The sequence below is a fragment of the Gadus macrocephalus genome, chromosome 23, assembly GCF_031168955.1.
Source record: "Gadus macrocephalus chromosome 23, ASM3116895v1".
Lineage (NCBI taxonomy): Eukaryota > Metazoa > Chordata > Actinopteri > Gadiformes > Gadidae > Gadus > Gadus macrocephalus.
In genome coordinates this window covers 3,802,487-3,817,594 of record NC_082404.1, presented here as the reverse complement: position 1 = coordinate 3,817,594, position 15,108 = coordinate 3,802,487, and the positions used below count along the sequence as shown (strand labels likewise).

The window sequence follows — 15,108 nt, the reverse complement described above, 5'->3', positions numbered from 1 at the left end:
ATGGCTTTGCTTTCTCCCGCAAAGAATTTACCAACTGCAAAGCACTTAACCCCCTCGACGGAGCCTTTGGGAAAGAAGAGGGAGTACGAAGCACACCTCTAGAGCCATATGACTGCAGTGCTCTGATTGGCTGAAGCCCGGGGTTATGCTTGTTCCAGCTACTTTAAGCTTTTTGCCTACCGACAATATTGACCCAGCTGTACATCCATGCATCTATTCATTAATTCATTCATTCATACATACATACATCTAGCTCTTCCCAGAGTAAAGAGTAGAGGGGCTTAAGGGAAGTTGGGCCAAACAAAGGCTTTGAGCCCGATGCTTTTCCTCCCAGTGGCTTTCCAAAGGGCCATGGCCTCTGTGTCAGTTGGACCAGCGCTACTGCTTTTGACGAATCGGTGGGCAGGATTATGGGTTACCTGGCTCATCTCTTTATTGATGATCCTACGAATTATCCACAAAAATACTGAGTCCGACCGACTCTTCAAAATCACAAGGACACACACATACACACACACCCACACACAAACACACACACACACACACACACACACACACACACACACACACACACACACACACACACACACACACACACACACACACACACACACACACACACACAAACACACGCACATGCACACACACACACACACACACACACACACACACGCGCACGCACACAAACACATACACAATCTATTACATGTAACTACTTTTGACTTTTAATTCAACCATAGTTTACCTCATCAATAACTAGGGTATATGAAATAATAATATTTACATGTTAATGTTATATGATGTTCCTTTACTTCGGCAGATGGTTTACTAAACAGATTTCAAAAGTATACAATGGTGGCACACTATGCCAGGATTTGGTGGGAAGACATCTCTCTGAGCTAATGCCTAGCTGATCATTTAATTTTCTACTCATGTATGCTTTGTGCAAAGCTCTTCCTCCCCCCCAACGCTGTATTTATAACCTCCTTATACAGATGTGCTGTGAAGATGGGCTATTTTGTATTCAGGATGGTGCTGTTATGTCAGAAAAAAGAAAACAAGTGGGACGACAAAGCCTTCTGATCTTCTTAAACGTAGCTTTGATGTCATTGTGTAGCCAGAGAGTGCCAGCATGTGTTTTTGTCGAATGTTCTTTATATTGCAATTAACAAAAGAAAGTCAATGTATTCCTTTTTTTGATATTGTGTTAGTATGATATGATTCCACAACACCGAGCAGCACCCTCCTTCAAGGTGCTGTTGTCCGGTAGTACTGTTATCTGACCACTAGAGGGAAGCATCCCAAACACATATAAAGGTACCCAAAGCCTCCCCATTGCGTTGTAACGTCACCTGCAAATGACCTGTATATTTTAAATGTATTTATTGGGCTGAGCTGCAATGTGTTTTTCGTGGAAAATTGGATTGCGTTATGAACTAGAGAAGGATCGATGTTGTGTAATGTTCCTTTAGCCTCTCAGACTACATGAACATTGGTGTTACTAAGTACGTCTATGCCAGTGCAGTGTCACTCGCGTTGTGGATCCAGCTGCTCAGGTCTGAAGCGATTTCTTACAGAATATTATACATTTTTACTTTCATTTTAATGTGAACCCTCTCAGTTTGTGTGTCTGAAATGTTCTCTTTTTATTTTCGTCTGTGTGTGTGTGTGTGTGTGTGGGGGGGGGGGGGGGGGGGGGGGGGTCGGGGGGGGAGGAGAATGGGATGAGCCCGGGGCTCAAGGGTATCTGTGATCTAATCACCACACCGGAGCCTCACCCCAGCCGACCCCGCCTGCATCCATCTCTCCTGTCTATCCCCCCCCCACTGCCCCCCCCCCCCCCCCCCCCCCACTAACCCTAGCCACAGTCGTCGTCCCCTCCACTAGCCTCTAGCCACAGTCCCCCCCCCCTCCACTAGCCTCTAGCCCCAGTCCCCCCCCCCTCCACTAGCCTCTAGCCCCAGTCCCCCCCCCCCCTCCACTAGCCTCTAGCCCCAGTCCCCCCCCCCCCTCCACTAGCCTCTAGCCCAGTCCCCCCCCCCCCCTCCACTAGCCTCCAGCCCCAGTCCCCCCCCCCCTCCACTAGCCTCTAGCCCCAGTCCCCCCCCCCCCTCCACTAGCCTCCAGCCACAGTCCCGCCACCCTCCCCTCCCTAGTGAGAGGAGGGGCAGTTGGGGGGTCTTCCCACTCCCATCCCAGTCCGTGTCTATGCACCTCCCCCCCCCCCCCCCCCCGCGGGGTGCCGGGTGCCGGGTGCCGGGTGCCGTCGTTGGTGGGACCGGAATAATACAAGTAAAGAATGGATGCGTGAGGAGCTGATGTGTGCGGGGCGTGTTCAGGACCGAGGAGGAGGCGGTGGGGGTTCCAGTGAGGGTGGAGTGGGGGTTTGGTTCCCCCAGCATTAGCTCAGCCACACAGGGAGCCACACATGAAGCCCTGACCCATCAGCCTGGGCCTGGCGAGGTCAGCAGCGCCGTCTCATCTGGGTGTGTGGGGAGCGATGGTGTTCCTCCCCCTACTGCTACTGTGCACCGCCCTGGGTCATGGGAAGGCCACACGCTGTGTGAATACGTGCACAACCATCCAATTAAGCGCACACTCCCACAATATATATATTTTTTACTGTCTTCGGTGATTTCCCACACAGGCTCATAGCAGAGCATTAGTAGGCCCCCACAAAGAGAGAGGAGAGTCCCCACGGCCATCTCCATTTTTTAATGAGTTCCTTAAGTTCTCTCTGCACTCCCAATCGGTCATTTGGAATGTAAGGCTAGAATCAACCATCGCATCCTCCTCATCCTCCTCATCCTCCTCATCATCTTCATCATCTTCACTGACCCATGTGGTACCACGGCGAGGTCGGTCTCTCTATCCGCGATGCCCGGCCCTGTCCTCATACCAAGCCAAAGATACGCACGCCGCGCTTCAGACCATGTTGTTGACGTTGTTGTTGACGTTGTCCTCCTCCTGTACCGCGGAAACCATTACCACTGTGGCCTAACTCTACAACTGTGCAATCATGACTGTGTAGCATTAGCCTGTTCCCTTGCTGTAATATACTGTATATATAGAGAGAAATAATGTATAACTGTATATAGCACAAATAAATCTGTGCACTGCTTATTCTCATGTTGGGCTCCTTTTTTTATGTTTCTGGACACACGCATACACACAAACCTACGCTTGGCCGACTGCAGTAACCCGACGTCAACCAGACACAGCAGCATGGTTTCTGATGGGGACATGTCGATCCACAAAGCTGCAACTGCAACACAACATCTGCACATGTTGCGGATCAATGATTGGTGAATTGACAAGCAGGACCTCGCGAGGGACGAGCAGGAACATGCACAACCTCTCCAGTTCAGGCTTCAGCTAACCTTTGATTCTAATAGACATCGTCGTTGTGGAATTGCTCTACTTTTGAGATGTTTGATGTATTAACATTAAGGGCATTTAGCAGGAGCTTTTATCCAAAGCGCCAAATTAATCAGTACATTTGTCAGAAGAAGAGGGTTGGACTATACTCCAATAGAAATCAAGCAAATAGAAGGTGTGGTCACCCATTCCTGTTTGTGAATACTATCACTGTGGTGGTGTTGATATCGATCAATACGATTCACACAGCGCAACATCTGTGTGCCACAACTGTTTGTGCATTGCGTCTCACCCACACGCAAATCCAGAGGCTTGTTGAGGCTTTTAGGATGGCATATATTAAAGGTATAGATATACTCTTCATACCTCATGGATTACTTGCAAGTGTATGAGGGCTGCATTATATTGTGACTGATGATTTATGATTTTTATCATGATTTTTTATGTAAAAACAAGGTGGTCCAATTCACATGCAAATTAGACCATTTGGGGTAAGGAGGATTTATTCTGAGAGTAGTTGTGGCCTTGATAGTTTTTGGACTGAGTTGATATTAGAGGCACATACCAATCCAACTGTCTTTTTAATCATTTTTCATATCTTTTTTGACCATCCAATTCCAGCCAGACAGGAAGCTGTTTTTGGAGAGTGACCTCATATGATGCAGTACCTTTACAAATACCCACTAGACATCACATAACTATCAAGTTGTATACACTTTGGAAGTAAAATACAAAACAAACGATTTCCTAATAAGTATTTCCAACCTGAAGTCACCACCCATCCCCCTAGTACTTGCATGTTATTTCCACATGCCAAACAGGAGAGTTTGAGTGCATGTGTGTGTGTGTGTGTATGTGTGTGTGTGTGTGTGAGTGTTTGTCTGTATGTGTGCGTCTGTGCGTGTGTGTGTGTGTGTGTATGTGTGGGCTGGGGGGGGGAGGAGGTCTGGATCCTGGGTGTCATATTGGCTAGGTGCAAATGATCCCGCCGCTTTCTTTGCACTTTAGAAGCTAAAATGCTGCAATAATAACAAGAAAACCAGTTTAAGCAAAATCGTGGTCTAAATATAGTCCATGACATGTTGTGTGTCCTATCCTGTACGTGTGGGGCTGGGTCTACTCTCTGCCGTCTAATATCCCCCGTACCGTCCCAGCTGTGTAAGGTCCACCAGACACCACCGATGGCATGCCTTCCCTCTCACACCCCCTAAGGGAAGGCATCATAGAATCATCAGCATCAATTTGACACTTTTGGGAGAATAGAGGAGAAAATCGTAACACTTGGTTGCGATGCATCTGTCTGCTCAAACGTGCTGTGTATGTAGAACTGTATTAGCTTTATGATGCAGTAAGATGAATAGTTTTGAATAAGTGAATTATTTGGTTGGGAAGGACCAACCCTGGTTCTTCCCTTTGTCTGATTGAGCTGTCATGTGGTTTGCCCCGCCCCCCCATGTATTTTTGAATGTATCTACAATACTGCATTTCCCATTAACCCCCATAGCCCCTGCTTTTTCCTCACTCTATCATACTCATACTCATTCTCTTTGGGCTTTAGAGCTCTTCTTGTGAGGACGCAAGGGAGCAATCATCTTAAGATGCCATGACTGCTGTGTGTGTGCATATGTGAGTGTGTGTGTGTGTGTGTGTGTGTGTGTGTGTGTGTGTGTGTGTGTGTGTGTGTGTGTGTGTGTGTGTGTGTGTGTGTGTGTGTGTGTGTGTGTGCGTGCGAGCGAGTGCAACCATGACACGCATGCATCTGTACATGTTTGCACACACTCCCACACACACACAATCACACACACACATAAACACTTTTCCAAGTCATTTCCAAGCTTACCGTTTCATCCGCCACTCTTTGGAGACGATAATTTTGACATCATGTACTCTCTCGTATGTACTTGTATGTATATATTGTATATTACATGCATTCATGTAAATAGGTCTGTATATGCTGCTTTGATAAGAGGAAGCATATGCCACAGTCCCGCTTGCGTATTTTTACGGCTTGCTATTGTGTCATGATGGTGGGTTGGCTTCATTCCAAATCCAAATATAGACTATGCTTCAACATATAGCAATACATTAGTCGACAAAAATTTAAGGGGGCGTTGAAGCCAGTTGTAAGCCTTGCTTTGTAATAGCCGACTAGACACAGTAATGAAATGTCCGGAATGTATTCCGGTGCTGAGTAAGTCGTAAATATCCTTCAAACCACAACAATCTCTACAAGGGCAGACGGAGATGGCTACTTTAGAGGTAGGGTCTCAAATGCAAGGTCACCAGGGGGAAATAACTCTGAGAAACATACTTTGATTGAAAAGATAATTATAGTCTTTGCAGATACACTGGCCTCCCGGAAGGGAACACATGAGCTTTTTTGCGGGCCACGTAGCACTGAGAGAAGGAGAAACGCCTTTAAAAAAACAACTCAGATCTAACAACTTAAAAGAAATATCACAACTAGAATGTAACATGATTTGACGGATAGATTCCAGATATAATGTCCTATTACAATACACCCATTAAATATAATTCTCACAATAATAACTTATATGTCCTGGTGTTAGACAGTTTCTGATTGGCTCAAATTGAGGCCAAGAGACATAACTGGTACTAATTGTAACCATTGCGATCAGCTCTGCTTTGTACCATGGTTTTCTGTAAGTGTTTGGTCCTCGTACCGCTACAGCATTTCCAAAAAGCTGCTGGCCAATTAGTGTTCAATGAACTTGCTTTCCACAACAGTTTAATTTCATAGGGAATGTCACCACAACAACAAGCCACCCCTTTATGGGGTGTGTTTATTTATCTCACAACAGCCTTGCAGGGTCAGTCTTCAAGAGGGGCCCATCTTAGTGCTCACACACACACACACATGCTCATCTAGTGCCTTATATCTGTCGTGGCACCTCAAACCCTGATAAGAAGGTGAGACCACGGCAGTACGTACAGATGGAGCTCAGTTCCACACCTTTCTGTCAATCCTTCTACTATAAAAGGATTGAATAATGCTGTTTGTGGGTTGTTGCCGCATCAGGGGCCAGTATATCTGAGAGGGATCTTCCAAATACAATGTGTTATAATGATTTAATTAGTAATTCACCATTTGTCTGGTATGACCTCAACAATATGTTTGTGTGTGTATGTGTGTGTGTGTGTGTGTGTGTGTGTGTGTGTGTGTGTGTGTGTGTGTGTGTGTGTGCGGTGTGTGTGTGTGTGTGTGTGTGTGTGTGTGTGTGTGTGTGAATGAGACAGGGAGGGGGCATTACATATACACCAATGGCTTGGCAGTGTTTGGTTACGGAGTCACTGTGTATGCCAACCGCAGAGTGGACATTTCATGTTTGTGTGTAGAACATCACACCGCCACCAAACACACACACACACACACACACACACCACTCACAAGCACACGCACATAAACACACACACACACACACACACACACACACACACACACACACACACACACACACACACACACACACACACACGAACACACACACACACACACACACACACACACACACACACACACACACACACACACACACACACACACACACACACACACACACACACATGTTTTCCAGAGCAGCTTGTTCAAACTGCAGATAACAGTTTATTTTAGGTGCCGCTTGCAAGCACATCATTAATTATTTATCCAGCCAGTTCTACGTGATGCGTAGGAAATGTCATACGGTTTGGGCCACAAACACGCTCTGGCATTTAGTGTAAGGCTGGAGCACAGAGGTCTGGCAGTCACTCAGCTATCAGTTCATATGAAAAGAAAAAAGGGGGAGGGATGCCAGACTGGGCTTATTGTAGGGAGGCTAATGGTCTGCCTAGCAATACATTACGGACCATTATCTTCAACGCAAGGTCAGCTGTGGCAGCCTCAAATCCCGCTGTTAGGATAACCTACAAAACAGGACTTATTGGCCAAGGATTTGCCACCATAAATCAAGCTTTGCGTTGTTTCATGTGGCCACCAGTGCAAAGGCTCTGTGATTCTTGAGATTTCTGTGTCGCTGTCCAAAGACGTGGGCTAGAAGATCATTGAGGACCAACGTGTTGTATTATAATACTTTTGCACATAGGTCTAGTGTTAGGTTGAAGTATATCATCTCATATCAATCAATGACATGTTTGGATGACAATAGGCTACCTTTTTGATTTCCGAATCAATAGCTGTGATAACTGTTTAATGATACACAGACATATGAGGAAGTGGGTGAAATGGGATAATGGATAGATTGGTGTAAATATAATTGGGACATAACATCGCCTCACTTGTTGTGAGTTTTCGTATGCCCCTCCGTTTGAGACCACACACCCCCCAGGATATCGAGGCTGGCTGCTGGTACAGTCTACTGTACTGTACATTACCGGCGACCCCCCCAGGTATTTCTATATTTGGGGGGTCTTTGAGTCGTGATACTCTCTTGTGTGACTTCCTCTATCTTTCCAATTTTCCTTCCCTGTCTTGCTTCTTCCTTTCCTCCAATTTCCGCCCAATAAATGTGCCATTTGGAATGTGCCTGTTCCCCAGTGGGTCCCGGAGCACTCCCTTCCCATTTGTCATCCTTGGTAATATGGCGGTGTCAGCACTTATTTCCCCTCTCAACCACATATCGCTTTGGCGTGTATATATATGTGTATATATATATATATATATATATATATATATATATACACACACACACACACACACACACACACACACACACACACACACACCTGGCAATCGTTTTTTTCCGTACGGTTTTCAATCCTCACATCAAAGTTGTTACATCGTTGATTTGCTCTGGTATTATTTTTGTCACTGTCTTTTTATTCTTTCCAATGTTCAATGTCACAGTATTACCATTGATATATTTTCCTTTATGACGGAAATCTATTTGGCAAGAGAGGCATGTGATGTGGAACCAATGAGACGAACAAGGTCAGAACACGTGGCTTCAGCCCACCTGTTATGGAAAACGTGTAATCATGTCAAAAAAGGCATTTTTAGCTTGTCAGGCTTTAAAGACAGAGGCAGACGAGAGAGCACATAAACAACGATAAACTGTGTTTGTAGCCTCATATGCTGTAAAATATAATTCTAAAGTGTCTACGTTATGATCCATTGCAACATAAGGACAGATAAGCTGTGGGGAAGAACCAGTGTTCAAGGTGCCGACATGGCTCATAGGGACAAAGGAAACATCCCATAATACATTACATGCATCCCATGATAACTAGTGGAACAAGCGTTGTTAGAAAACAATGAGAACCACTTCAATCAGCAGCTGATAAAGGGAGAGGGCGCTGAGGTTGAGGACTAGGCTGTGTTTGGACATCTTCTAGAAGACTCAGGGCCCTATTTTAACAAGTGAGAAGTGACAAACGCAATTAGCTTTGTGGGCGGTTCTATGATGATGTTGCTATTTTACCATAAATGCATAAATGACTCTTGCGCCAGACACAATTCTAAAAAGGGTTGGTCTGAAGTAGCCTTATTACCCGTAGGTGTGGTTTGGGCGTAACGTGCAATAAACCAATGAGAGTGCCAGCTCCCATCCCCTTTAAGAGCCATGAGCACATTTGAATCTGACGAGTTGATATTTTGACAGCGCGTCTGCAGTCTCCGTTGAGACAGATGGATGACAACATGAATTTTAAACTTCAAATCGCTCAGTTTATGGCCAAATAATATGGCCTAATTCACATATGGAATAGTGTTTTCTTCCTCAAATACATTTCGGCAAAGAAAACTTAACACAAATATGATATGCGGTAACTGTGGTTCTATTTAATGATAGACGCAATACATTAACAAATGTAGTTTCTTACCAGTATAGTATGCTTTATCGTTATCGACTTGTGTTCCTAATATGCATATGTCCCCCCGTTAATACAGTATGCATTGCCATGGACAACTGTATTATGCGTTACGTGTTTAGGTTGCGTGTGTTTAAACAGATATGGATGCACACGTGCGCCCCCATTCATTAATTATTTTACTCATACACACACACGCGCGCCCGCATTCATCAATTATTTTTAACACTCACTTGCGGTAAAACAATGTTTTCTCCCGATCAAATACTCATCAATCCTAAAAGTTATCGGCTTATACACGATGTCTGTGTTAAGAAAATATGTGTTTGCTGTACGTTGTTTGCAGATGTTTTAAAAGTAAAACTTATTAGTCAAAGTGGAGTGCAGAGTAGGAAGACACCAATATTTAGCAATCATTTGGTAAATATTGATTATGAAGAAGAACGGTAAAAGTGACATGCCATGTCATCTAAACAGACTTTGATTGCCCCCTGAAAGTCTGCTTTCATTATGGCAGTTAGTGATTTTCTGCTCACAGGGCATGCATATTTTCTTCACATTTGACGTTTGTTTTACCAATTATTTATTAATAAAATGTTTCCTAACTGTAATGTATTTTCAAAAGGATTGATCTCACAGTCCCTAAGTCTGTGGACCTCGAGAGATGTGTTTTGTTGTCGTAATACTTTGGGGAGGACATTGTTTCTTCCCAGACTGAATGACAATGAGGCTGAGTTACATATCTCCTTAGTCTACACTTATACTTTGAAGACTTCGGTTTGAATTCGACAATCTGCTATTATAATAGGCTATATAAGGTTAATTTCAAGTGATATTTCTTGGTTTGACAGCTAATATCTAGAAATATGAATGACATTTTAACAAATGAAACACAATTCTACTTGTGTTGCTAAATGCAATGATTTTATTTGAAAAAACATTGCATTTAGTGTGGATACTGAAAATACAATAATTGATGAAATACTGCTAAATTAATTCAATTAATTCCTAAGGAGAACTTAACACCAACACCAGATGCATAGTTTGCATCAGATCTCTGTTGAAGAACCACACCAATTGAAAAAAACAAGATGCTGATAACTCTAAGTAATCCTCTGCCTCTTTTATAACCCCTCTTGGGCGCATGTTCCATAGTCCGTTAGTGTTGTAATTCTACACCAACGGTGATTCTACTACCTGTGCACTGGTACAAAAACAGATCATGATTAGTGTTACGAGTGACACCTGTGTTTATCGTTCAATGAAACCTCTCTGAGAAGGGTCAACTTGAATTGGATCACAGCCCTTCTTGTTCACCATACCAGGTAACCATGGCCATTTCCAGCACCCATTTTAGGGGATATGGGATATGAAATTAATTAATAGCTTCCAATAAAATAAATGGTAATAACACCAAATAAATTGGGCTTATTGAAACTGAAGCATACCTTCAGAGTTTGCTTGAAAGGGGTACACACAGTGTGTAGTACAGGCTCACCTGTGGACGGCTGACCTTGTCAAAACACCAACATACAAGTCCCAGAGAAAGTGCTAACTGGCCCTCCCTCCACACACTCTTGTTAGCCTGATTCAATGTGAAGGAATGGATGTGTGTTTGTGTGATTGGCAATCCCACCAAACCCATCTGCCAAACGCTTGTTCCGATGCAACATGAGGCCGACGCAACACGATATTTCGCACAAACACACACTTTCACACGTACACACACATAAACACACACACACGCATGCAGCTCACCACAAAACCTACGCACCTGGCCGTCCACGTGCTCAGTGGAGCCGGGCGTGTGTGCATGTGGGTTGCAGCAGAGTGCAGCGTCCCCCGGGTTGAGGGAGAGGGGAGAACACATTAGCCTAATAAAGACCATCTGGTGGTCATTCATTACCAGGATCCTCCTTGACGTCCCAGACCAAAGACGTATTGAACGTGTCGGAGGGACCAGAAGCAAGGGTGAAAAATCACGTCAACCACACACACATGCATGGGAGAGTGAGGCAGGAATCGAGGAAGGGGAGAGCTAAGCAACTGACATACCAGTAAAAACGAAATGAGACACCAAAGTGGGAAGAGGCAGGGAAGGTGGAGAAATCAGACATGTCACACCAGGAAGGTAGTCATAGTAGTAGTATTAGTAGTAGTAGTAGTCGTAGTAGTAGTAGTAGTAGTAGCAGTAGTAGTTGTAATAGCAGTAGTAGTAGCAGTAGTAGTACGAGTAGTAGTAGTGTTACAGCCGTAGCCATACACAGGAGGTTCTTCACTCTGTCTCCCCCTCTTGGTGTTTGCGTGTCGGTGCAATGGGCGAGGCAGTCCATTCCTTTTCCCCGGCTCTTCACCTTCCCCGGACACTTTCTCACCTCTTGTCCCCTGCGACAGAGGGGAAGGCTCACCAGTCAAGGTGGGGGTCCGTCTTTGGGGACAACAATCTCTGCCACGGCTTGCCCTGGTGGATTCTGGGGCGGATGAGAATTTTCTTGACGCGGACCGTGTTACCCAGGCGGGTATTGCAGTAGAGCCTCTAGCCCCTAGTTGCCAATGCAAACAGATAATTCTCGCCCACCCTACTCACCATACGGAACCCCTTCATCTCCTCCTCTCCGGTAAACATTGTGAGCACATCCAGTTTAATGGAATTTCATCCCCTCATTCCCCTGTGGTCCTGGGTCTGACATGGCTTTAACTACATAACCCCCACATTAATTGGTGCTCCGCTAAGTTTGTAAGTTGGAGCTCATTCTGTCATTCCACCTGCCTGAAGTCAGCCCATTCTCCCTCAGAGTTCACTGTTCCGCCAGTTGTCCCTGAGCCACCCGCATCTGTCCAGTATTCCCCCGTCTATCACGATCTGGGTGAGGCTTTTAGTAAACAGATTGCACTCTATCTTTTTCAGTACTTTCCCTATGACTGCATTGCTGAGTTGTTGTCAAGGAGCCCTTTTGCCAATCAGCCGTTTACACAACCTGTCACATCAAGAGAGAGATAGAGATAGCATGGAGACTAACATCCAGGACTCTTTTGCTGCAGGTATTCTTAGGCCGTCTTCCTCCCCTGTCTGTGTTGATTTTTCTTTGTGTCCAAGAAGGACTGTTCCCTACACCGTTGTTGTACCGTGGCCTAAATAATAACGCTGTAAAGAACACATACCCTCTCCCCTTCATTACCTCAGCCTTTGAACACCTCCAAGGAGCCACAATCTACTCCAAGCTTGACACTTTCAACCCGCCACTTGGTCGTATTGAGTACCTGAGTGCCATTTCGGTACTTATCAATGCCCCAGCTGTTTTCGAGGCCCTTCACATGTTGTGAACATTGATCAAATACAGGTTTTACCCGCAACATGGAGGAACACATCATTAACGTGAGACAGGTACTTCAGACTCTTGGAGAACAAGCTGTATGTCAAGGCAGAGTAGTAGGACTTCGATGGCATTCCTGAGATACATCACTTCCGGGCGGGCATGTAAACACTGTTCGGGAAAAGGCTAAACTTATGACGGTTATACAGCACCATTCTTGATCTCACCTCTCCTACTCACCTCTCCTGCAACTCAGTTCTCCTGGACCGCAGAGACAGACGCTGTGTTCAGTGAGTTCTCACGTCCCTGTCCTCATCAACCTTCACGTCAGTTTAAAAGTGGAGGTGGACACTTCTGATTCTAAACTTGGCGAGATCCTGTCCCAGCGCTTCGCCTCAGACCAGAATCTCCATCCATTCGCCTTTTTCTCCCGCTGCTAATCCCCCACTGGGCGGAGCTATGACGCTGGGACCCGGGAGCTTCTCGCTGTGAAACTGGCTTTGGAAGAATGGAGGCACTGGATGGAGGGAGCAGAATACTCCTTTTCTGCCTGGACCGACCACAAGAACCTTGCCTACATTCAGCCCGGTGGGCGTTATTTTTCGGCCGTTTCAGCTTCACTCTGATCTCCATCTTGGAATATCAACGCTATCTCCCCCCAGTTTTCCTTTGAGGAGTCAGTTCCAGGTGATGAGACTATTCTCCTGTCGTCCTGGATGATGGCCGTGTTGATGTGGGGGATTGAGTCATTGATTCATGAGGCCCAACTCACTCAACCAGACCCAGGTAATGCTTCTACTAACCGTCTCTTTATGCCTGAGTCCACTCCCAGGTTCCTCAGTGGGTGCACACCTCCAGGTTTCCCTGCCATCCTGGACTCAGTCACACCCGTTCTCTAATGAAGTGGCACTTCTGGTGTCCCACAGTGTAGGCCGACACCCGTGGCTCCCTGCACTGTGTGTGCTCACGGAAATGAACACAGTGATTCTCACCATAGTGGATACATTTTCTAAACAGTCAATTTTGTGGCTCTCCCCAAACACCCAAATGCTTTTGGTACGGAAAACGTCTTGGTACTTCATGCGTTACACCTCCATTGAATTCACTCCGATATCGTTTCAGACCTTGGACCACAACACATGGTTTTGTAGTGTCTCCACTTAGAATCCTTCCTCTTGGAGCACCGATACTCCCACGACCCCCTACTAAGCTCGGCCAGAGGTATGTCACCGTTTGAGTGGGCTATGGGTTTCCAGCTGCCTCTCTTCCCAGCTCAGTTGGTTGACATTGCCGTCCCATCAGTCCGGTTCCATCTTCTTCTGTGTCGCAAGATTTGGAGGGATGTTTGTTCCACTCTGATCCGCACGGCTGACCGCCCACGGCGATCGCCGACCGCCGACCGCCACTGTTCCTTCCAACAACCTCCCGGTTCAGAGGTTTGGCTTACCTCTGAGGACCCTCCCCTTAAGTATGTCTCCAATAAACTCACCCCCATAATGATGGTCCTTTGTTGATTGACTCGCAAACTTGAATTCCAAACTCAAGTTGCCTTCTCGTATGAGAGTTTGTTCCACTTTCCATGTTTCTCAGTTGAAGCCTGTTTCCACTAGCCCTCGGTTCCCCCTGGTTGCAGCTCCTCCACCACCCCATAATCGATGACAAGCCGCCCAACACTGTCCAGCTGGACATGCGCCGACGGGGCCGGGGTTACCAGTACTTGGGGGACTAGGAGGGTCACGGCCCAAAGGAGAGTAGCTGGGTGCCCCGCAGCTACATCGATGATTCTTCCTTCTTCCAGGGTTTCCATGACGAACCCCCGGATAGACCTGGTGGGACGCCTGGAGGGGGCCGATTGAGGCGAGTGTACTGTTACCTGTTACCCAGTAGATTCCTTGCTCTGTCTCCCCCACTTGGTGTGCATGTATGTGCAATGGGCGAGATGCACCCCTGCCATCCATCTCCGGTCATCATCTCCACTGTATATAAACCTGTATTCTGTATTCTTCACCCACTCATCGCCAGATCATTTCAGCCACAGTAGTAGATTACTAGTCACGGCATTTGTGAATATCATTATCACTCCCTCCAAGAAATACACGGGACCACGATTCTTCAGTTACAGATGACTTTATTCTTCTCCTTCGTCATAAACCACTATAAGTCACCGTCGAACTGTTAAATACACAGCGTACAATTTAAGACATAATTTGTACGTGACAGAAATACAGAATGTAAACACATATGATACAACGTGGCAGAAATAAACGTACCTCACTGGCTGCACACAACCAAGAGGGAATGAGTCCACTTGACAAATCTTGCAAACCAAAAGTAAAAAGGTCCACAAACGTAATACAAAAAAAAAATCTTCAATTGAACAGTAAATGTCTCTGCAAAAACGTAAGGTTTAAACTTATTTTCGGAGGCTTGCACACTTCTCCTACTTCATAACTTTCTTATTCACCCTTTTCTTCCTGAGTGACGTGTTACAATCAAATTCTTCCCGCTTGCAACACAGGTTAAAAATAAGTTCCTACTTAGTCTTACACAAATAAAATAGTTATCCATGAAAATAAACAGTACAAAAATA

The 15,108-nt window shown here is 45.6% G+C and overlaps 1 long non-coding RNA gene across 2 annotated transcripts; it reads left to right on the top strand.

Annotated features, from left to right (window-relative positions):
- Positions 1-1,875: 1,875 nt before the first annotated feature.
- Positions 1,876-3,129, top strand: LOC132452412 (uncharacterized). 2 transcript variants are annotated; one of them, XR_009524318.1, is made up of 2 exons: positions 1,876-1,899; positions 2,134-3,129. It is a non-coding gene; the product is annotated as an uncharacterized LOC132452412 (long non-coding RNA). The 2 variants fall into 2 exon arrangements; XR_009524319.1 differs by lacking the exon at positions 1,876-1,899 and adding an exon at positions 2,040-2,098.
- Positions 3,130-15,108: the final 11,979 nt, after the last annotated feature.